A 19,447-nucleotide genomic window follows, 5' to 3' on the forward strand; every position below is an offset into this window, starting at 1 on the left:
CCAGACCCAGATTACAAACAAAAGAACAGTTTTTATTTAACTTGTATTGCAGGGTTGCTTGTAATCCAGATCAATACAGTAGTGCGAACCAGATCATGGAAATGATTGGGATTACAAACAATCCTGCAATACAAATGAGCAACAAGCCATAGGGCAGGACTGGGATCAAATGGCAAGGGGTGGCGAGGCAGAAATGCCGTAAACTTCAGTTATTGCCAAAGCTTCTTCATAATGAAACTGTGGCCTCTCTGAGCTTTTGAGTCCATCTCATGCAAGACAAATATTTTAACTGTAAATACTTTCATTGTATCCTCACTTGGTCTAGTTTCTTTGAAACAGACCAGGAGCACTTGCACAACCATGTACAGCTGCTGAAAGGCACTTCAGGAAGCTGTGTTGTCTGCGCAATTTTTTACTGCCTCATTTGAAGCACAATACCTCACAGTAACAATGAGGATACCTGAAACATATGCTGGCACATTAAAAGTGAATGTAAATTCATTTCACAAAAACTCCTGTTTGAGCATGGGGATAGATACTGCTGGCCAGCAGGAAATGCTGAACAATACTTGTCTTTCAAGTTTGGAATCAGAGTCCAGAATTTGGCCTCCTTTACATACACTGAGCAGGATTCAGTGTTTTAAAAGGCCAGCAAAAGTGTCTGGTTTTGTGTAGACACTCAAAACACGCAGGAAAAGAGAACAATGTTTTAGGTCTTACGTAGATGAAGGAAATTTAACCTGTTATTTTTCATCTTCCAGGAGTGTCTGACTATACACAGGTTATCCTCTTTAATATCCTCTATAAGCTCTACACTGGGACCTGTGGTCACAAGAGTCATGCGGCCCTATGCCAAGGAGCAGAGCGAGATGTAGTCTAATGGGGTATTTGGATGGAAAGGGGAAGACGGAGTTATCATTCCTCTCAGGACAGGATTTAGGTTTCTGCTTTGTTATTTCAGCTTGCTGCTTGGTTATATGAAAATGAGTTTTTTTCCTTGTAACAGAAAGCTTGTTGGTTGTTTTTATTATGCATATAGTCCCATGCATTTTATGCTGTTACATTTGAAAACATTTTTATTATGGCCATCCTTTTTTTTTTTTCCTGGATATGGCATTCCATCTATTGACAATGTCTTCTCAATATAATTGTTATCAGTGAATTTTGTACTTCTACTTATTTTTCCAAGGTAACAAATGGAAATATTAACTGACATTTTTCCTATGACCAGTACCAGAAACTTCCACCAGCAGTCTCCCTCTAGCTTGCTCTCTTTGTGTGCACTCTTTAGCCAGTATGTGATCACTTTACCATTCCTCCATTAGTATTTACATTCTGCTGCTAAACTAAAAGGTTTCCAAGTGATACCATTTCAGATGACTTACTGAAGTGTGAGCATATAAATTCCAGTAGAATTGCCATGTAATAGACTTCCTATACAGTAAGTAGAGTATGTAAACTTACAATAAACTTACTCTATTTGCTTTATGTTGAAAATTATCTAGTTTAACATTAAAAGATATGAGCTTAATCTGGCACCATTTCCTTTTGGCAAACACAGTTTGCATTTATATTTTGGAGTTTTGTGGGTAGGCCAAATCAATAGTTAATCTTACTACCTGTGTAAAAGAAAGATGGAATTACAGTTGTCTAGACAGCAACTCAGTTCTAGCTAGAGAATTGGAACAGAAACAACAGGCACAGAAAACAAAGGGGAGAAAGAGACTAATTCCTTTATGTTTTCAGTAACTCTATACTTGATAAATAACCTTTCTTACTGAGTAGATAATTGTAATCTTATAAGCATCTCGTGCTTCACATGCCAATTGAAGGCAAGAAATGAAGAAAAATTAACAAGACAAATGTTTCTTTCATAAGAATATATGTAAAAGAAAATATAACCACAAAAGCTTATGAGTTACTAAATTTATTCATATTTTAATGCTAGCTCAAAATAATACTTTAAAATGGAATTTGGGTGAAAAATATATGGAGAAAGGAATAGCTTTGCAATTCCATTTGTCTAAGAAAACACTCATGAATTATATTTATGATTTTTTCAAGTGGAAATGGTTGCCTGCATGAATTGAAATACTGCTATTGAAGTCAATAGATAATTTTTCTACACAGTGAGCAGATAGATAGGCCAATGACAGTCAAAGAAAGACCCTGTAAGAAAAAAAATACTTTTTATTGGCACAAATCTCTGTTAACATTTTTCCTTTGTTCTAATTTCTAAGTTGTTAATACCCATTTGCTTGTTTGTTTTATTTCTTTGCCTTTTTCATCTTCACCAAATAATCTTTGCTCATGATTCAGTTTTATGAAGTAACCTTGAATTAACAGTCATTTTCAATGGACTGAAAATGTACTTGCAGATTCATTGAATTCCATTAGATTCACTCAACAGTTCAAGTGTTTTTGACAAACTAAATAAGGCAGCCTAAGTGTGTGGATTTTTTATCCTTTTTGTTGTAACTGCTTTTCCATGTCATTTCACAAAATATCTCTACAGTTATGTATATATTTGTTAATTTTAAAAAGTTATGAAATGATAAAAAACAATCCTTATGTGTATAAAAGCAGTTTTGGACATGTGCTAATGTGCAGGTTCTCAGAGCCTCAAACTAAATCCTCAGTCATATGTATATCAACTGACAAATCAAGTGGTATTAGAGGCTTTTAGAAAACATGAGTCGAGGAACTGCAGCATGAATAGGACATGCTCTGGGACCTGCTTTTGCATCTTTAGATGAAATTCAAAAGAGAATATCTAATTAAGACACAGACTATGACACCCTTAAAGTCTTCCATCTTTCTGTAGGGTACATTCAAGAGCACATTTGTTATATGTATATACATAAATTTCCTGTGAATATTTTGCGGGGGCTTGAGTCATAAGAGCGTATGCAAACGTTGATTGCTGGGGGAATAGTGCACCCGCAGGAGTCACTCAGAGTAAGACTGCGTAGTACCAATCTCTCACCGCAAAGGTGTGAACCAGATTGTACTCCCTCCACTCTTCTGTGCCAGTGCTCCTGACAGTCACTCAACCCTGACTCCATACTCCTACTTCTCATTCAACCCTCATGAATGGCAAAGAAGTTGGTCAACAGCTGTTACTTCTTCCCTTCTTCATCATGCTCACATGCAGAATCTGACAAAATGAAGTATTCGCACAACATGTAAAGGACATCCTTGTATTTATGATTTTCATCCATACATGTGCAGCAAGCTTCATAACTGAACCCAAGGAAAAAAGATAAATATTAGTATTTTTAGGAATGTGAAATGGACTTAAGTGAGTGTTTATTTGGCTACTGAACAGCAAAACTTTCTTTTCAGAGATTCAAACTGAAAGCTCTTTCACAACTGGAGAAGACATAGGAAGCCATCGCAAACTGTGAGAGCTAACTTCACATTCCTTCCTGGTGGTAAGTCATGTTTTGAGCCCCGACATACATGTAAAAAGCTCACTTAGGCATATAATCACAGATGTCTAGATCCTGTATAAAGTCTTTCTGGAAAAGCTATATCCTGTAAAAACTAATTTAACTTTGAAGTTAGTCACACTTTGAGGAAGATTTGACTAGATGACCTTCAGAGATCCCTTCCATCTTAAATTATTGTATGACTCTATGAGTCATATACTGCCTTCAAGTGCAGTAGGTACTGAGTTGGACTAGTGTTGCTTGCAAAAGGAGACATTTAAAATTTTGAGTGTTAGGTCTATTCAAAAATATGATTCTGGGAAAAGTAATTTCTGAAAAATCTCATTATGCGTTTGGTTCTATTTTTTAATTCAGAAGCAGGAAACAAACCTAGAAGAATAATTGTTTGTGAAAAATGCATTTGTTAACATTTTTTCAAAAAAATGCTTTGATATATACCATTCACCAAAATCTTTAAAAAATAGACATTTTAATCTTTCTTTTTCCATTTTTCTTAAAAAAACCTGACGATAACTTTGACAATTTTTTTCTTAAAAATAAATTTTAGATCAAAAGTCAGTTTTCCTTAAATTTATTTTTCAACTACATAATTACTCTTCAATATGTATCACTACCTTTTTTGGGTATGGGTAAAATAGTTAACTACATAGTGTAGTTGTTTTCAGAAGCTACAATACTGGATATTAATCAGTTTTGCCATTTCACAGGAGAGCAATTTTCCTCCAGATACAATGTTCTATACCAGCATAAGCTGGTTATCTTCTGAAGCTTATAAAAATGCAAAGAATGTTAATGATCCAGATTTAAATAAGATAATATGATTACATACATGAGGGCTATATAACGTGCTGTTCTCTTGTGTGGTGGTGTCAGAACAAGTTAGCTTCCCTCCTGGATTTTAATATATTTCATTCAGAGAAAACAGTTTTGTGCAATAAATGTCACAATTTCCTGTCTTAGTTAATATTATATTATATTATATTATATGTTATTAGACGAATTACAAAAAGGTAATAACTTAGGCAAACTTTCTAGGGGACAGATTCTCATTATTGGGTGAGGAAAACCAATTCAAGTAGAACAACTGGCAGTGGCAAGCTGCTAACTGAGATCTATTTTAATTAAGAAACAAACTATTATCAAACTATTTTTTAAGGCTCCTTCCTAGTTATTGTGTCTAAGTTTACAGTGACAGGAAAGCATGTCTCAAAAGCTGGAGTAGTCTATTATTCCTTGTGACTTGCTTCAAGAAACAGTTTCAGACAGAATCACTTGTTATAATAAAATGCTAGGAATAAAGGTAAAGAATGAAGCTTTCATGACAGCAGTTGATAGGTTTGCTGAATGCTGCAGATATGTGGACTTCAAAAGAGAACTAATAAGAGAAAGAATAGTCAAACATATAAAAGGAGCCTGCTTCTGGGAAGAGACACTGTCACTCCGATTCAAGCGCAGGCAATGTTACTTACCATTCCCAAAGCAGAAGTCCTGTATCAGGTGGCCTCAATACACAGAAGATGAGCCAAACAGAACTGAAATAGCAACAGCAGCAGTCTCATAATACAAAAATAGTGCACGAGTAGGGACAGGGAGAACAATATCTCTTCACAAGAGAGAACAGTAGAGCTGTAGAGGAAGGAGCATGATAACAAGCAACAGCTGGAAACTATGGACAGCAGAGAGGACTGATGGAAGTGTCATAAAATAGGTACTTTCCTAACAACATAGAGGCTGCCCAGAGAACCTGGAGATAACATTGCTGTCATCAGTGTACATCACATGATGATTTCACATTCCAAGGGACAAAATGTGCAGGAAAAAACATACAGTAGTATTCAATGTTGAACTGAACAGACTATATCTTACATTTAAAACTAACATGGGGCAACTGCTGCAGTATTGCCAGGAAAAAAAAAAAAAAAGAAAAGAAACAAACCCCAAACTGATTCAGGACAATATTCATTCAAAGCAAGACAGCTGTGAAGATCAGGTAAAATACTATATGGGCTCAGAGAAATTATGTTGGACATTTCTGTAATTCCGGTATCAGACATCAAAGTATTCTCAAGACAAGAAGTCCCAGCAGGCCTTGGAAAACTCCCTCTTGTAACAGTCCTAACCAAGTTTGGAAGATAGTGCTCCAATGAAGAAATATTATCAAAGGTTAAATAGGTCTCATCATTACATTATTGACTTTTCTTCTAATGCAGTATGAGGTGCAGAGACTGTAATGGATTATTGGATACAATTCCTTAATTTTTCCAAAAGACTACACTTACCATATGAGTAGGCAAGGAGCAGGTAACCTAGGAAGTAAATCAAAGATTTAGCAAAAGTCAAGCAAAAGTACAATAATATCTGTCTTATTTTAGTGTTAATACATTTGTGATATCCAAAAAGCCATTAAAATAGACATTTATTTGGGAAAAGTTACTTATATAATGCCTACATAATAAAAACATGAAGTAATCTCCCAATGATTCTAACAGAGGGGTGCTGAGGAATTCACAAGAAAATATATGGGACAATTGGTATCCCTGTCTGTTTTGACAGTATTAAATGCACTCTCCATCTACATTAGCCACCGATACATCTCTTAATGCTTTTAGAGCAGTGCTCACACACAGCAGCTATCAGTAAGCTAAGAACCTCTTTCCCTTTCATTCATGGTATTTTACGGGTGATTACTATATTCTTATTGCATTAATAAGGGCTGAAGAGAGCAGCTGCTCAGGATTCACAAACAAGCAATGACAAAATTCTAAAAACACATATAAGCCAGCCATTTCTCAGAGGTCCTTTGTGGCATTGCATTCTCCTCCCTTTATCCAATAACTGAGTAATCCAATAGCTCCTTTTCACCTGAGATGCATTCAAATCCCTTGTTGGTCAGATAAATCTAAGCTGGTATCTCTACCCACCCAAAAGCAAACAGTATGGATATATGCCTGCCTTGCCCTGTGGAAAATGTTTCTCCTTGAAGGAATTCTTAAAACACAGTCAGACAAGAGATTGACTCTAGGTTTTAGAGCTTAGACAGGTGAAAGAAGTATTCCTGTCTCAGATAAAAGGTTTGTTGTACAAGTGAAATAGATTTAAGAAATCTGAGAGGCAGACCCAAAGAGAGTCTCATGGTTAAATCACTCTCTTGGAAAAGATGCATTCAAACGCTGTCAAGGTGAGGGGAAGGGTGAAAAAGAACTGGACTTACATCATCTGCACCCATAGTGAGTGCTCTAACCAGCCTTTTTTGGCTATGCTGTATGCAGAACATACTCTGCTCAGCATACAGTAAATAATTGCCGGGTCAGACTGTGCAGAAAAGCTAAAAGAGGTCCCTAGATTATGACTCCTGGTGGGTACCAGTATAAGAGAAACATCGATCTACTCCCCACTATCAAGAATTGATTGGTTCAGGGAATTTTACTGCAGAAGTAGAAGACTTTCAGCACCTTGGGAAACATTATAGCATTAACATACAGGGTGGTTATGTGCTCAGGATCTAAATTTGAGACTAGTCTGGCAGAGAAGTTAGAAAAGCCCCATTATTTGTAGCTGTAGCTCTTGGCATACTGAACTGGATTTTTCTACATGAATAAATAAATAAATAAATAAATAACCACAAGACCTCAGGTGTCACTACTTCACTCATAACTCGTAGGTGACCTTCTGCTACAGATGTAAATGGCCCAAATGCAACAGCTGCAATTTTCTTTCAAAAACTGAGCACATCCCAGTCAAACAGACACTGTATGAAGAGCTTCAATTAAATAGTTGCTAATGGAAGTTGAAAGAACAGTGGGAGTCAAGCTCCACACTGACTTAATGAAAGCAACAATTTCAGTATTAGCCAGCTAATAATGAAACTACCAGCAACTGAGATGTATTCAGCTAAAGGAAAACAACAACAACAAAATAAAACAAGCAAACATACAAAACCAAAAATACACTCATCTTTGCCGTAAAGGTTTGCATTAAAGAGAGTAAATTTCTGACAGACCTGCTGCCACATGGATTGGATTGCAGTTACCTATATGTAGTTGACTGCATGCCTGCGGAAGGACAGCACATTTTATTACAGCGCCATGTCCTAAAAGCAATTATTTCAGAAAAATAGAATCTAGCAACTTGTTTAGTAGTCTGCCCTGAGCAGGTAAATTCAGGGTCTTGTACAGAACTGTGAAATATTTAACATGAACAACTACTGTGCAGCATAACCTAACAAAGTTTGTGTGGTTTTTTGCGTTCTGGATTGAAATACATGCATTTGTTGTGGTTGATCATTTCTCCTGATACATAATTTGCAGTGTTTACAGAAACTGCAGATATTCAGGCCATATAGAAATGAAAACTGATATTTGCAAAGCATACTACTTTTCCTGATTTGATTTCTTACGCTGGTTTTCAGTATACAGATCAAGGCTCACCATTTTTGCACAGAACTTTGACTATAACTAGCGCGTTAACTGAAGGGCTGCATTATTAACATAACAGTGGGAATACATAGTGAGCAACAAAGACTTTAAGAAGACTTATAAACTCAGTTTGTGTAGTGCCTGTAGGATCTTCTTGATTTTCTAGAAAAAAAACTTTTTTCAGAAGACAGTACAGAACTTATTTATCAGAATCATTAATTTAATGTAACTTTAAGTAGCTCAACCTTCAAAGCAGTTCAGTGCAAGAGACACCAAACTTCTGGAATGATTCTGAAATCAATGGGACCCAGTTCGCACAAGTATCAATTTTAAGGCTAAAAAATCACTTCACCAATTATTAAACTGAATTCCTACACAACAATGAAATGCACCAGATCTAGAAGCAACTCCTAAACAGGTCACAGACAAAAGCTCTTCTATGCAGCCACTCATACTATTGAATTCTTATCATGGTCCCTAAACCAGCTTTGACTTCTGCCAACCAGGACAGTCCTACACGGTGCCCAAGCAGCATTCATGGAACAGTCTGGGCAAGGGACTATTCCCAACAGGTTGGTTACATGAAGCCTCCGAGTGAAGGGAGAAAACTGTGTGCATCTTGCCACCACAGGTTGGTTCTCGGCTGATTTTACTTGTTTACGAATACAGCTGCTACTAGAAAACATTGCATTGGAAAAATCACTAGCTTTATCAGGAAACACTCCAGAGAAACTATTCAAAACTTAAACAAGCACAGGAAGACCAACAGTTCTCCACAGAAAGCCTTGGGTCAGACCCTCATTTAACACAAATGAGGAGCGTTCTACTGATTTCGAACGAAGTCAGTGGTAGTATGCTGCTTTCCATGTGCTAGGGATTTGGCCCTCTGCTTCACAGTACAAAATCATCTTCATTTAAGGTCTTGGTTTATACAGTTCTGAGAGATTTCATTTGTCTGGAAAAATCTCTTCTGAACTGTGGTTGGTTTGTTGGTCTGTGTCCCTAGATAAAAAGGGATTAGAGCTTTAAAGGCAGAGAGAAGAGGAGCTAAGTTAAAACTATAAAGCACTTCATCCATTTGTTCCTGCAGAGGATCACTAAGTGCAGTAAATCAGATGCTATTAAAATCTTGGGGGAACTGGTTCAGAGAATTTCACTGATAGAAGCTTGATGCCTGCTTCTTCCACAGAGTAATAAAATAAGAAACAAAGGCAATGATGCAGGCCAGAGCTTTGAATGGAAGAACACAATTTTAATTTGGTAATAAAGGCAAAATATTTAAAAGTAATTACTTTCCTCTATATTTTTAGATATCTGTGATTTAAAATACAGTTTTAACCTCTTTTTGGCAGCTAATGACAGGAGATGTAAAACGACAAGCCCTTTCACGGGGTTTCAGATCCAATGTCCAGTCATTAGCTGCCAGGAAACACATGACTTCAAAATTACTTTATGGCGGCTTAGTTAGTATCTTAAATCTTTGTGACATCATAAAGAGACTAGAAAGCTGGTGCATCTGAGCCCTCTATGTATTGACTGTTGCCACTCTATAACTATTACATAGCCTACAGCTGCTCTATAGTTTCTACTTTTTTATTGTCTCTTATTTTTCCTTTTTCAGAATGAGAATTACCTTATCTGTAAACTTTCAGTTGCAGCCTGTCACTTTCTATCCAAACCTGCATTATTCCAAATGCAGATAGATGCCTCTGTGAAAGAATACTTTGGAAGGAAAAGGAACTTCCAAAGCTGACCCTCAGGAAAAGGGAATCTGGGCTAAGAAGGGGGAGTGTTTTCTCATGCATTTATAATACACAAATCCCCTGTGCATCTCTGTACGCATAAGTGGAATAGGAGAATGCATGAATGTTGAAAAGAACATGAGTGAAGCTTAGTAGCTTTGCACTGAAAAGTACCTCAAGTGAGAAATTCATCCAGGCTTTATGTGGGATCTGCTTAAGACAAGGTGGGTCTGTAATAGTTGGGCTATCATTACTTGACAAGACTTTCTGTTGGAGCATCGCACTTTGGGTAACTCTCATTTGGCCGGGATGACTGAAGACTGACTTTAGAGGTTTCTGGTTACAGTGCTCAGGGAAAAGGAAGATTTAAAAGCCGATCTGATTCAAAAGCCAACCTAATTCAATAGTTAGAATTTGCAATTAACAACTGCAGCAGCCCCAGGTTGTCAGAACATTCAGATTCAAATTCCTGACTTGAGTCAGAAGAACTGAGGGCCAGACTCTTCCACATGCAAACAAATGATTTGACCATGGTTATATAACATGGGTAGAACAAGGAAGGAGGATAAAGCTTGCAAATCTAAAAAAATGCCTTACAAGTTGCTGCAAGATCATAATTTTATTTTATTGCTTCATTTCCAAAAAATTGCAACTTTGGGGGTGGGAAAATTGATTCTCACTCAGATCTCTTTGGGAGAGAGACTGCTGACACTTACTGGCATTCCCTAAACACAGATAACAGAGCTATATCTCCTAGGAACTGCTCCATTTGCAGTAGCTTCTACAGATCTGCTTCACAACATGCAGGGGTAATATTTTCTCCATTTCACCAAGCATTCATCTACACACTTTCTAGACTGGTTGGTCAGATCATGTCTGAATTTGCTTTTGCTCACTGCATTAGGAAAATACACCCTAACACTATCCATAACCAATAAGTCCCCCTCCGTCGTTAGTCAAAGGACTTATCTGTACTAAAGCACTACCAAAAAATCCTGCAAAGAAGTCACATACTCACCAACAGGAATATATTCAAACAGGAGAATAAGAGCCAATTCTTGTCTCAGTTATTGATCTCCGTTTGATTCCTCTAAGGTCAGTTTATCCTGGAATATCTGGGAAGACAATTGGTCCCCAAATTAGTTTTTTACAAACAAGAAAACCAGCATAAAAAACTTAGCAAATAAATCTTCTCTTCTGGATTATGCAACTGTACTCTTTAGGTTATTTCAGAACCTTAATCTAAACCTTTGGGTAGTATTTAACCCACAGCTAGTGAAGAGGCCTTTGGTAACTTCCAGGTCATGTCACATATTTGGGGAGCTTAATGCCCAGAGAGGGTACAGAAACAGCTCAAGAGACCATTGGCTACCTGGGAACTAATTGAGGCAACTAAACCCATTGAGGCCCTTCACTTACAAAGGATATTAAACTCAGAGAGAAACAAAGAGGATTTTGCTGGCCAAAAGGTAAGTCACAGAGCAGAGTTGTGGGAAAACATAGCAGCAACCTTGAATACCTCAGTTTTTATTTTGGGGGAGGATTTTTGTTTGTCACACTACTAGGAAGAAATAGGGCTAGAGACATTTACGTGTTTAGTGTCAAGCTGGATAAATCCAAAATCCTTGCAATAAATCCCTAACTGCAAAATGAGTTCAAGCCTGAGCCTTGAGTGAATTTTCTTCTTGTTCTGCTTCTGGCTTGCTTGAAATGACAAAAAAAAAAAATCAGTGAAATCCAGATAAAGAGAAATAGGATAATAGCAGAAGAATGAATACACAAAAAGCTTAAAAAAGGATCTTAAAAAGGTATAGTGATACTTGGCTACGCAGTGGCATTTTTCCTGAGAATTTAATAATGTATTTGCCAAGAGCCAAGTTCAAACCTGCTTTGCACCTTGTGTAATAGAGAGCATTTAGGTTGAATGACTTTCCAAATAGGCTGTGGGATGACCATACGAGCCAGCAGGAAGGACATAAGGGTATCAGTATCAAGGCTAAATTCGGGTATATACTGACCTTTAGTAGCTTACATATCTATGGCATCTTATTTAAATTGGTTGTTCTCCATGCTAATTCACTGAGGAAGTTCCAGTCAATGGGAAATTTCTGCTTCTCTGTCATTTTCCATCTCCTGACCTCCAGAAGAACGATATCTGATCAGACTTGCACAGACTGCACCGAGGGAACAGGCTCGCTCCTCAGCACGTGATGTAGCTGGTACCTCCATCTGCTTTGCCACGGGAGTGGAAGACGTCAGTATGGGGAATGAAGATTTGGAACCATTTCCCTCGTCTTCTGAATTGCTCAGGAAGCATTCGGAGCCAAGGCCGTCTGACAGATGACTGTTTCGCTCAGGTCTAGTATCAATTATCAGTATGGTATAATATGTGTCTCTGCAGAGAGCATCCATTGACCAGGTGATTTAAGATGCTTTTGCAGGTAGATCATCCCATATATACTTTCCTAGTCAAACAAAACGATGATTATAATTAACCATCAGCATCAGCATATTGCAGACTTTCAAACCCTATCTTATAAATGTAAAATACAAATTTATATTTACATTAAACTATTTTATTAAATTATATTAAATATTTACGTTACTATTTAAATTTATAGAGAAGAGAAATAATCATTGGAAGTTAATTACAATTCTAGACTAAGATTTTATGTTCATAGAAACACGAAAGAAATTCCCAAAGTAAAATGTTCTTTTTCTTTTAGTAATTACTGAATACTAAGTCTTACACAGGAAAACATCCAGTCAAAACATCTTACTCCATAGCTGACTTAAAAATATGTACTCTGTGACTTAGTCCTTGGTAGTGTCTTAATATTCTTGTGTTCCTCAGAATTAACAAATTTCAGAAAATTTCTGCAGCGGATGGATTTTTAACTACCCTAATAGACTGACATTTTGACTACAGTTTCAGCCAACGCTTTTTGTTAATAAAGTGAGGTTTTCCCCTGTTATACTGAAAAAGTTCGATACAAAATGCATTTATCCAGGCAGATATATGCGTTTAGGTGTCTGCATAACCAAACAGCTTTTCCTCCAAAATATTTCATACCTCTACTTTATTCTCTGATCTCTGTGCTCCTAGCCACTAACAAACAGTGTTAATATAGTTCTCAGTAATAGAATATTACTGAATCTACATACCAACTCAGATCTGGTAATGTTCATTTAGAAAAACACCTGTTTCACTTCTAAAAAGAGTTATACAGAGAGGTACCTATACAGGGATATATCTGTACAGATACAGATATACAAGCAGACACTCTGGAAACACATACTGTCTAGCAGAGGGTAATTGATTTGGGACTCAGAAGATACCGAGTCAAATCTAACTTCTGACCCTGCTTTACTGTCCTATTTTCAGAAGATCATGTTCCTTTTTTATTTCATTCTCCGTATTTGCAAGACAGAGATAATGAGCTCTATTGTTGAACAGATATATAATAAAAGAGCAAAGTACTTTTTGCCCTGACAGATTTCTACTATGAATGAGCTGGGACAAGTGATATGAGTCAAGACAGTATGAAGTTTAATTTATCCTGAAAGCATCTGGGTTACTTTGTAAAATTACTCTTAGTTCAATAAAAATACTCACTTATGTAAGCAAGGCTCAGCATTACAGTGTATTAGCCAGTAAAATCTCTGCATTGGTTGACGTAGGTGTCTTACAGGTTTCTGTTCAGCCCTTTGACCTCTGTGAAAAGTCACACTGCTGAGTTATATCAAACTCCTGTAAGCAAGCAGCTAAAAGGGCTAAAAGTTTCTATTGAGACCAGTGTACCAAGTCTGCACCAAGTGTGAATGTTTTGCTGTTGATGTATGCATCTAAGTAGATCCTTCCATGTCAGAGAAACCGCAGGGCCATTCTTCCCCGCCTTTACGTCACGGGCAAGTCTCCCTTTCAATTCAAGAGGAACAGAACAAGATCTTGAAAAAAATAAAATTGCAAAATCATATATTCTTTGCCAAAAGATGCTACCTCATAAGGCCCAATTCTGACTTCAGCCATCTCGCCAATTTCTATCAGAAAAGGCTTTGAGGACAGGAATATTTTATGCTTCATATGCAAGACAGAAAACTGGGGCAGCAATGACTGTGCCATAGAGCTGAGGGAATAATTCAGAGTTAATAATTTATTTGCTGAATATAGCTCCCTTTCTTTCTTTCTGAACAGTTGTGAAAAAGCATCTTCCTTTCTGCTGCGAGAGGCAATGGCACACTGGGTCACTCAAGGTGAGCAAGAGGCCATAATGTACCTTGCACCTACATAGCCTGCCTCCTTGCTGGAGCCCTTTGAGCACAAATCTTCCCATGACAACTCATCCTTTGGTGTACAGCCACTTGTAGTTGCTGATCGGTGACCCAACCAGGCGGACATGCTAGCTACAGAGCACCTGAGGATCTATGGTTCTCTGCTGCATACAGCTAAGACCCATGGGCCTGGGTTTGGGCGTTCACGAGGCAAGCATCAACAGCGTGAGTCTCACACACACGACATGGTACACCTCTAGATAGAAGGCTAAGATTAGTTTAATAATTCATAACATAATAATAGTATTTATTTATTCACTAACATTAACCAAATTCTGTCTGCAAATATACTTGATAATAGTGTAGTGAGCAGTTTACAAGAAGTACGGAATAACAGGAGACAGTGAAGATTGATTTTGGTCTTTTATTATCTGTAGTAACAAACAGAAATAGGTCTTTTGTTTGATGCACTTTATCGTCTATGTGAATACAAGTCTTGCCCCAAAAGTCTGGCTTCATAAATTTCCCATTCTACAAATATTTCTTCCCATGTTTGGTCATATTGTAAGACCATTTTGACTTTGCATTAAGTTGTGAATCCATCAAAAGTTTGTAGGAACAGACTATGTATTTCATGATGATGATGATGTGTGACTATAACTGGAAAAGAAGAGCAGGAGATTACAGGTAAAGTATTGCGGCTAGCATATAAGCAGCAGTCACATTTTCTTTTTTGTTCTCTGCAGGGCAGAGCGGAGCTTAGAACTAATAGCTTATTGTTCATTTTCAATAATTGCATATTAGAACTCCAAGTATGACTTCCACTGGTATCATCCACTATTCAGTAACAATACATATTTTAAGCAGCCTCTCTGTAAATTAATTTCCTAGAATATTCTTGCAAAGTGAGCACAAAATGAGTTAGAATATTGCCATGGAAAATTCAATGTTTCATTTAAATAAATATTTGCAGATTTCACCCCTCATTATCTGCTTAGCTATTCTCATCTACAAAAAGGGAACTTATAAGTATTCCTTTTTTTGTGCATCAAGAGCTGAAAATTTAGTTTAGATTTTTTTTTAAGGAGTGAAAGTCTTCCTGGAAAAGGAGTGGGAAGAAGATAAACATAAAAACCTGACCTTTCTGAAACTTTTCCGTGTATACAAATGTAAATGCGTATTTAAACCATAGATATACATATATAAATTATACATACATGCATGTATAGGTACACTGTGTATAAAAATGTACAGCAACTGAAGCAATAACAGAACTTCCTTTAAAGACCTATATTAACTGCCCCATTCTAAACAGTAAGTTTGGAAATTTTTCTGAGAGACATAGTTACAGAATGGCTGCAGTGAAGACAAAACTATTGTTCAAGTCTTTAAATATAAAGACACAATAAGGTCACAGCAAACTCCCTACCAGAGCATTACAAAACCAAGACAATGTCAAATGTTTATGATAATAATATGCATACTGTTGTTTAGGCAATGAAGCTCAGTAAAGCAACACCAAAAGGTTCAAATGAGAGTTTCATGTTTCATTTCATCACTGAGGTTATTTGTTTCATCCTCTGACTATATCTGTATACTGATTTGCATGACAACTCAGAAGCCTGAACAGAATGAACAATGTCTCTGATTGCCATTTCATCCTTAGGGCAACTAGTGTGAACACCATTAGATGACAATTCTTGTTACTGGTAAAATGGAGTTTGCATACCCAATTAGATAAACTAGGTGAGAATTTTTATTTCATGAAGGTAGTCCTTTTTCAATGACTTCATTTGGATTGTCAGAAGATAAGCATCTTTCACATAATGTTACATGACAGTTTTTCACGAAGTGGGTGCATGGCATTGTTTCCTCCTGATACATAAAAAAAAGAAAATGAGAACACAACTATATTTACCCAAGGCCTGCAGAAACTAAGAGGAAAACGGGGAGGTACACTTCCCCACTAATTACATTGCCATAAATGCAAAATCAGAAGGGCATATTTTTAATCCAGGTAAGGCAGATTGGGTTTAGGAGAAACTATGAAATACATTTTACATCATCAAAGCAAGGAGAAGAGTAGGCTTTATAAATTCTGTGATAACAACAAAAAATTTGCACACAACTCCTTCCTTTTTTCTTCTGAAAGCTGGCAGGTGTACTTTACAATATAAGAGGTTCTAGGTGACCTCATTAAGCTGGACTTCTGAATGGTCTGTCTTTCTTTATACTCACATCTAGGCATTTGCCTACCCCAGCAGGGAATCCTTCCCATATCTCTCCCTCTCCATTTTCCCCTATGGGCTTATTTTGCCTTGAAGTCCATTTTGCTCTCCTTTTCCTCCTCAGGACTCCCTCTCTATTCTCTCCCAATTATCCATGAAGAAGTGATCTGGTCAGGAACTTTACTGACAAAATTTCCAGCATCTTTTCTCCAAGTGTTGGGCACAAAGTAAAGAGACAAGCATTACTCTTGAAAAATGAAGTGCCTTCTGCCCTTTTTTCCTTTTCAGGTCCTTCAGCTGGTGAAGGACTCTTCATGTCACCAGCAGCAGCTTTCACTGGAGAAATGAACTACCCGTCTGTGTGGACTGCCTGCCTGAAAACAAAGAAAAATGATCCCGACAGGGCAAAAAGACTACCTTTGCAGGATCTGCTGCAAGCATCTGCCAGGCGTGTACAGCAGGGACCTCCAGAAAGCCTCTTGGTTACTTTATAGTTGTTACTCTATTATTAATGTGGCAAATTGCTGGACAGCCATAGTATCTGAAATCTGAGCAGAAAATAAATCACAGCCACGTTGCACCAATTTTGGCCAAAAGGCTGGGGGTACATGCACTCTGTCACCTTCAGAATATTTTTTATCTCTTGCTGTAATAAATCAGAATTTTTTAAATCTCCTGTTGCAGTAAATGTAGCCTACCTGTGATCCACTAACACCTGAAGTATGATTATTCCAAATTTTGATGACTTTTTAAATTCTACTAATCACAAATTGTTCCCATTTGACAAATGTTCTGGTTTGTCTTTTATTTTCAATGAAGCTTAAAATAAAAAACTTTTTTCTTTCTGTCATTGTTTTTCACCAGTATCGTTGTTTGTTTCATTAATGTCAGCACAACTCAGAAATGAGTTTTAGATGAGTTGAGCTGCTTTTGCTGACTAAATTTGCAGCAGCAAAGCATAAAGCATTTCAGACTCTTCAAAAGCACAGTCTTTTTATTATTTCTTATTGAGAGACTGGTGGTTTAAAAACCAAATAGATACATAGATTTCAATTCACTCCTTTTTTTGTAATCATGCAATGAGGGATTTCTGTGCACTAGAAAATTACAGACTTTATATAGATTTTTGTCATTTGGCACCTGCAAAACATGCACAGTACCATATACCTAAATTGTACAGCTGTTACAGTCACACAAGATTGTCTCTGTAATGAAGAAATACAATATATCCAAACAAGCAATATATATGTGTATATATATCATATATGCATATATATATACACCCATATAAAATACTTATTTTGCAGTAGGAGTTGATGTGTTTTGTGGCATGTGACAGTCCTCTTGGTGAAATTAAATGCACATCACACTTTGTCTTCTCAGCTGTTGCATGCTGCCTAGTTTTCAGTTTGGCACTGTCTAGGTATGCAGCCACAGATGGAAAGTCTGTATGTGTGACATGCTTTTCACCTGCCATGAAATGCTGAACTTCCTCCATCATTTTGTATAAACAATTTGCAATTCATTTAGTTCTCACACAAGGTATTCCAAAATAACTCAGTAAAATGTTTACTATTAACAGTGCTGGATTTAAAAGCAATGAGAAAGGAATCCACTTTTAGAAGCTTTTACATGCTATAATTTCCAGATCTGTAACCTACAGCACAGGATGAGGGATTAAAATTATGTATGAGCTTCTGCATTTGAGTCTCTCATATGACTTTTATGTATTGACATCTGGAACAAAAAGGATTAGATGTATAATTTAATCCTATTAAAGACAATCGTCGTTTCCCTTTTCCACACTGTTAAATGCACGGAAGCTTCATCCAAGAGCATACAACTATCTAACAGTGATTACATGACACGGAAGGGATGTTGACTTGAGACACATGATATAAACAGCTCTGCAACACATCAGTAGACTATTTCAATTGTAAGGCCATGTTTCACTTTTCAGTCCATGACCTTTTGTATGTCTTACAGAGTAAGGAGTATTTTAAGGATGTCTTCTTGCTCTCAAAGAATCACATTTGATGCTACAGAGCTTTACAGATATCTTATAAAAATATCCTGGCATCTGTTTTCCTATTATTCTTTTATGCAAAGTATTACAAATATTAATAGTAAAGAAGAATACACTGAAAGATACTGTAAGTAAAGACCAGACACAATTGCTTGCCTTTCTCTATCCACTATAAAAGGAGCTTAGAATACTATCTTAGAATAAATTCTTAATTTTTAGATGATTAAACTTATGTGAGGTGCATCGCATCTTGCAATGTGCCTTTAGAGAGCCTCTGCAACTCTTCGTGTTCCTCCCTGGGGCTGATTCTTTACTAACACTGAGTAATACTTCATGTTGCTAACAGTCTTCATTATAACCTTGTAATGCCATCAAATAAGCATATGTCATCCCAAGAATTACCTTTTGCTTACTTACCTCATGGAATTGTTAATATTTGTACATGTCAAATACATAAAGATTCCTTGGACAACAATTCAGTAGTTCATGCACAATACACAGTACTAAATATTATTAGGATTTCCTATTGCCACTAGTAATAAAAGCTGATCTTTACAGTTGATATTAGTAAACCTCTTTTTTTTTTTTTTTTTTGTCATATGTGTTTTCCTGAACAATAAAGTAAGGCAATCTTTTCTGTTAGATACAGGTGTATCGTTCATGGGAGGCAGCAGCGCATGGACAAAAGTGTTTAATTCTTACAATTTACACCCAAATTGTATTTGAGACTCTACATGTTTAGCCTACTTTGATCACTGTGGGAGATGTAAGTAAGCATATAAGATTACAAATTAATCTTACTTACACGGTAGGAGAAAGATTTTATGTCAAGGAGTAAGAGTTACAGAAGTATAATCAGAACCCTTATTAGCTTATTACATGTATTAGTCATACTGTAAAACATTAAATACTCTGCCAGTACAAAAATAGAGGTAAACAGTGTCCAGGACACAAGTAAGTTTACACATAACCATTCTGAAACTAATGCAGATGTTCTGGATGGCCCTCCAGGGTCAAAATACATGTTCGGGAGTGTAACATTAATCATGTATGCAATTACTGGGAGGATCAAAGCCTAAAAAACTGTTAGCTTTCCCTATTATAGACTTAACTGATCAGCATAGCATAAAGCTGCAAGGTAAGCATGTACATTTTGCTTCAAATAACTATGGATTTTCCAATTGGCTACCATACCCTGCAGGTTCCTTTCCAAAGACAACACTCACTGTGGCCACTTTCATGTCTACACATGGGTCCTTACACGAGGAATCATGAATTTTAAAATCAGGCCTTGGTCCTTCAGTAAGAATTC

General features: G+C 36.8%; 1 long non-coding RNA gene across 4 annotated transcripts in view; it reads right to left on the reverse strand.

Annotated features, from left to right (window-relative positions):
• Positions 1-1,205: 1,205 nt before the first annotated feature.
• Positions 1,206-19,447, reverse strand: part of LOC128143118 (uncharacterized) — a 31,571-nt gene continuing 13,329 nt past the window's right edge. Inside the window, exons 2-6 of one of the 4 annotated variants that reach the window (XR_008235621.1) lie at positions 13,226-13,524; positions 11,628-12,074; positions 10,628-10,715; positions 4,922-5,758; positions 1,206-3,243 (exon numbers count right to left, since the gene is read on the reverse strand). This is a non-coding gene — a long non-coding RNA (uncharacterized LOC128143118). Of the gene's footprint in view, positions 5,759-7,452; positions 7,505-10,627; positions 10,716-11,627; positions 12,075-13,225; positions 13,525-16,526; positions 16,654-19,447 lie in introns of those variants that run through there. The other 3 variants (XR_008235622.1, XR_008235620.1, XR_008235623.1) reach the window with 3 other exon arrangements.

This window comes from Harpia harpyja, chromosome 6 (assembly GCF_026419915.1).
Source record: "Harpia harpyja isolate bHarHar1 chromosome 6, bHarHar1 primary haplotype, whole genome shotgun sequence".
Classification (NCBI taxonomy): Eukaryota; Metazoa; Chordata; class Aves; order Accipitriformes; family Accipitridae; genus Harpia; species Harpia harpyja.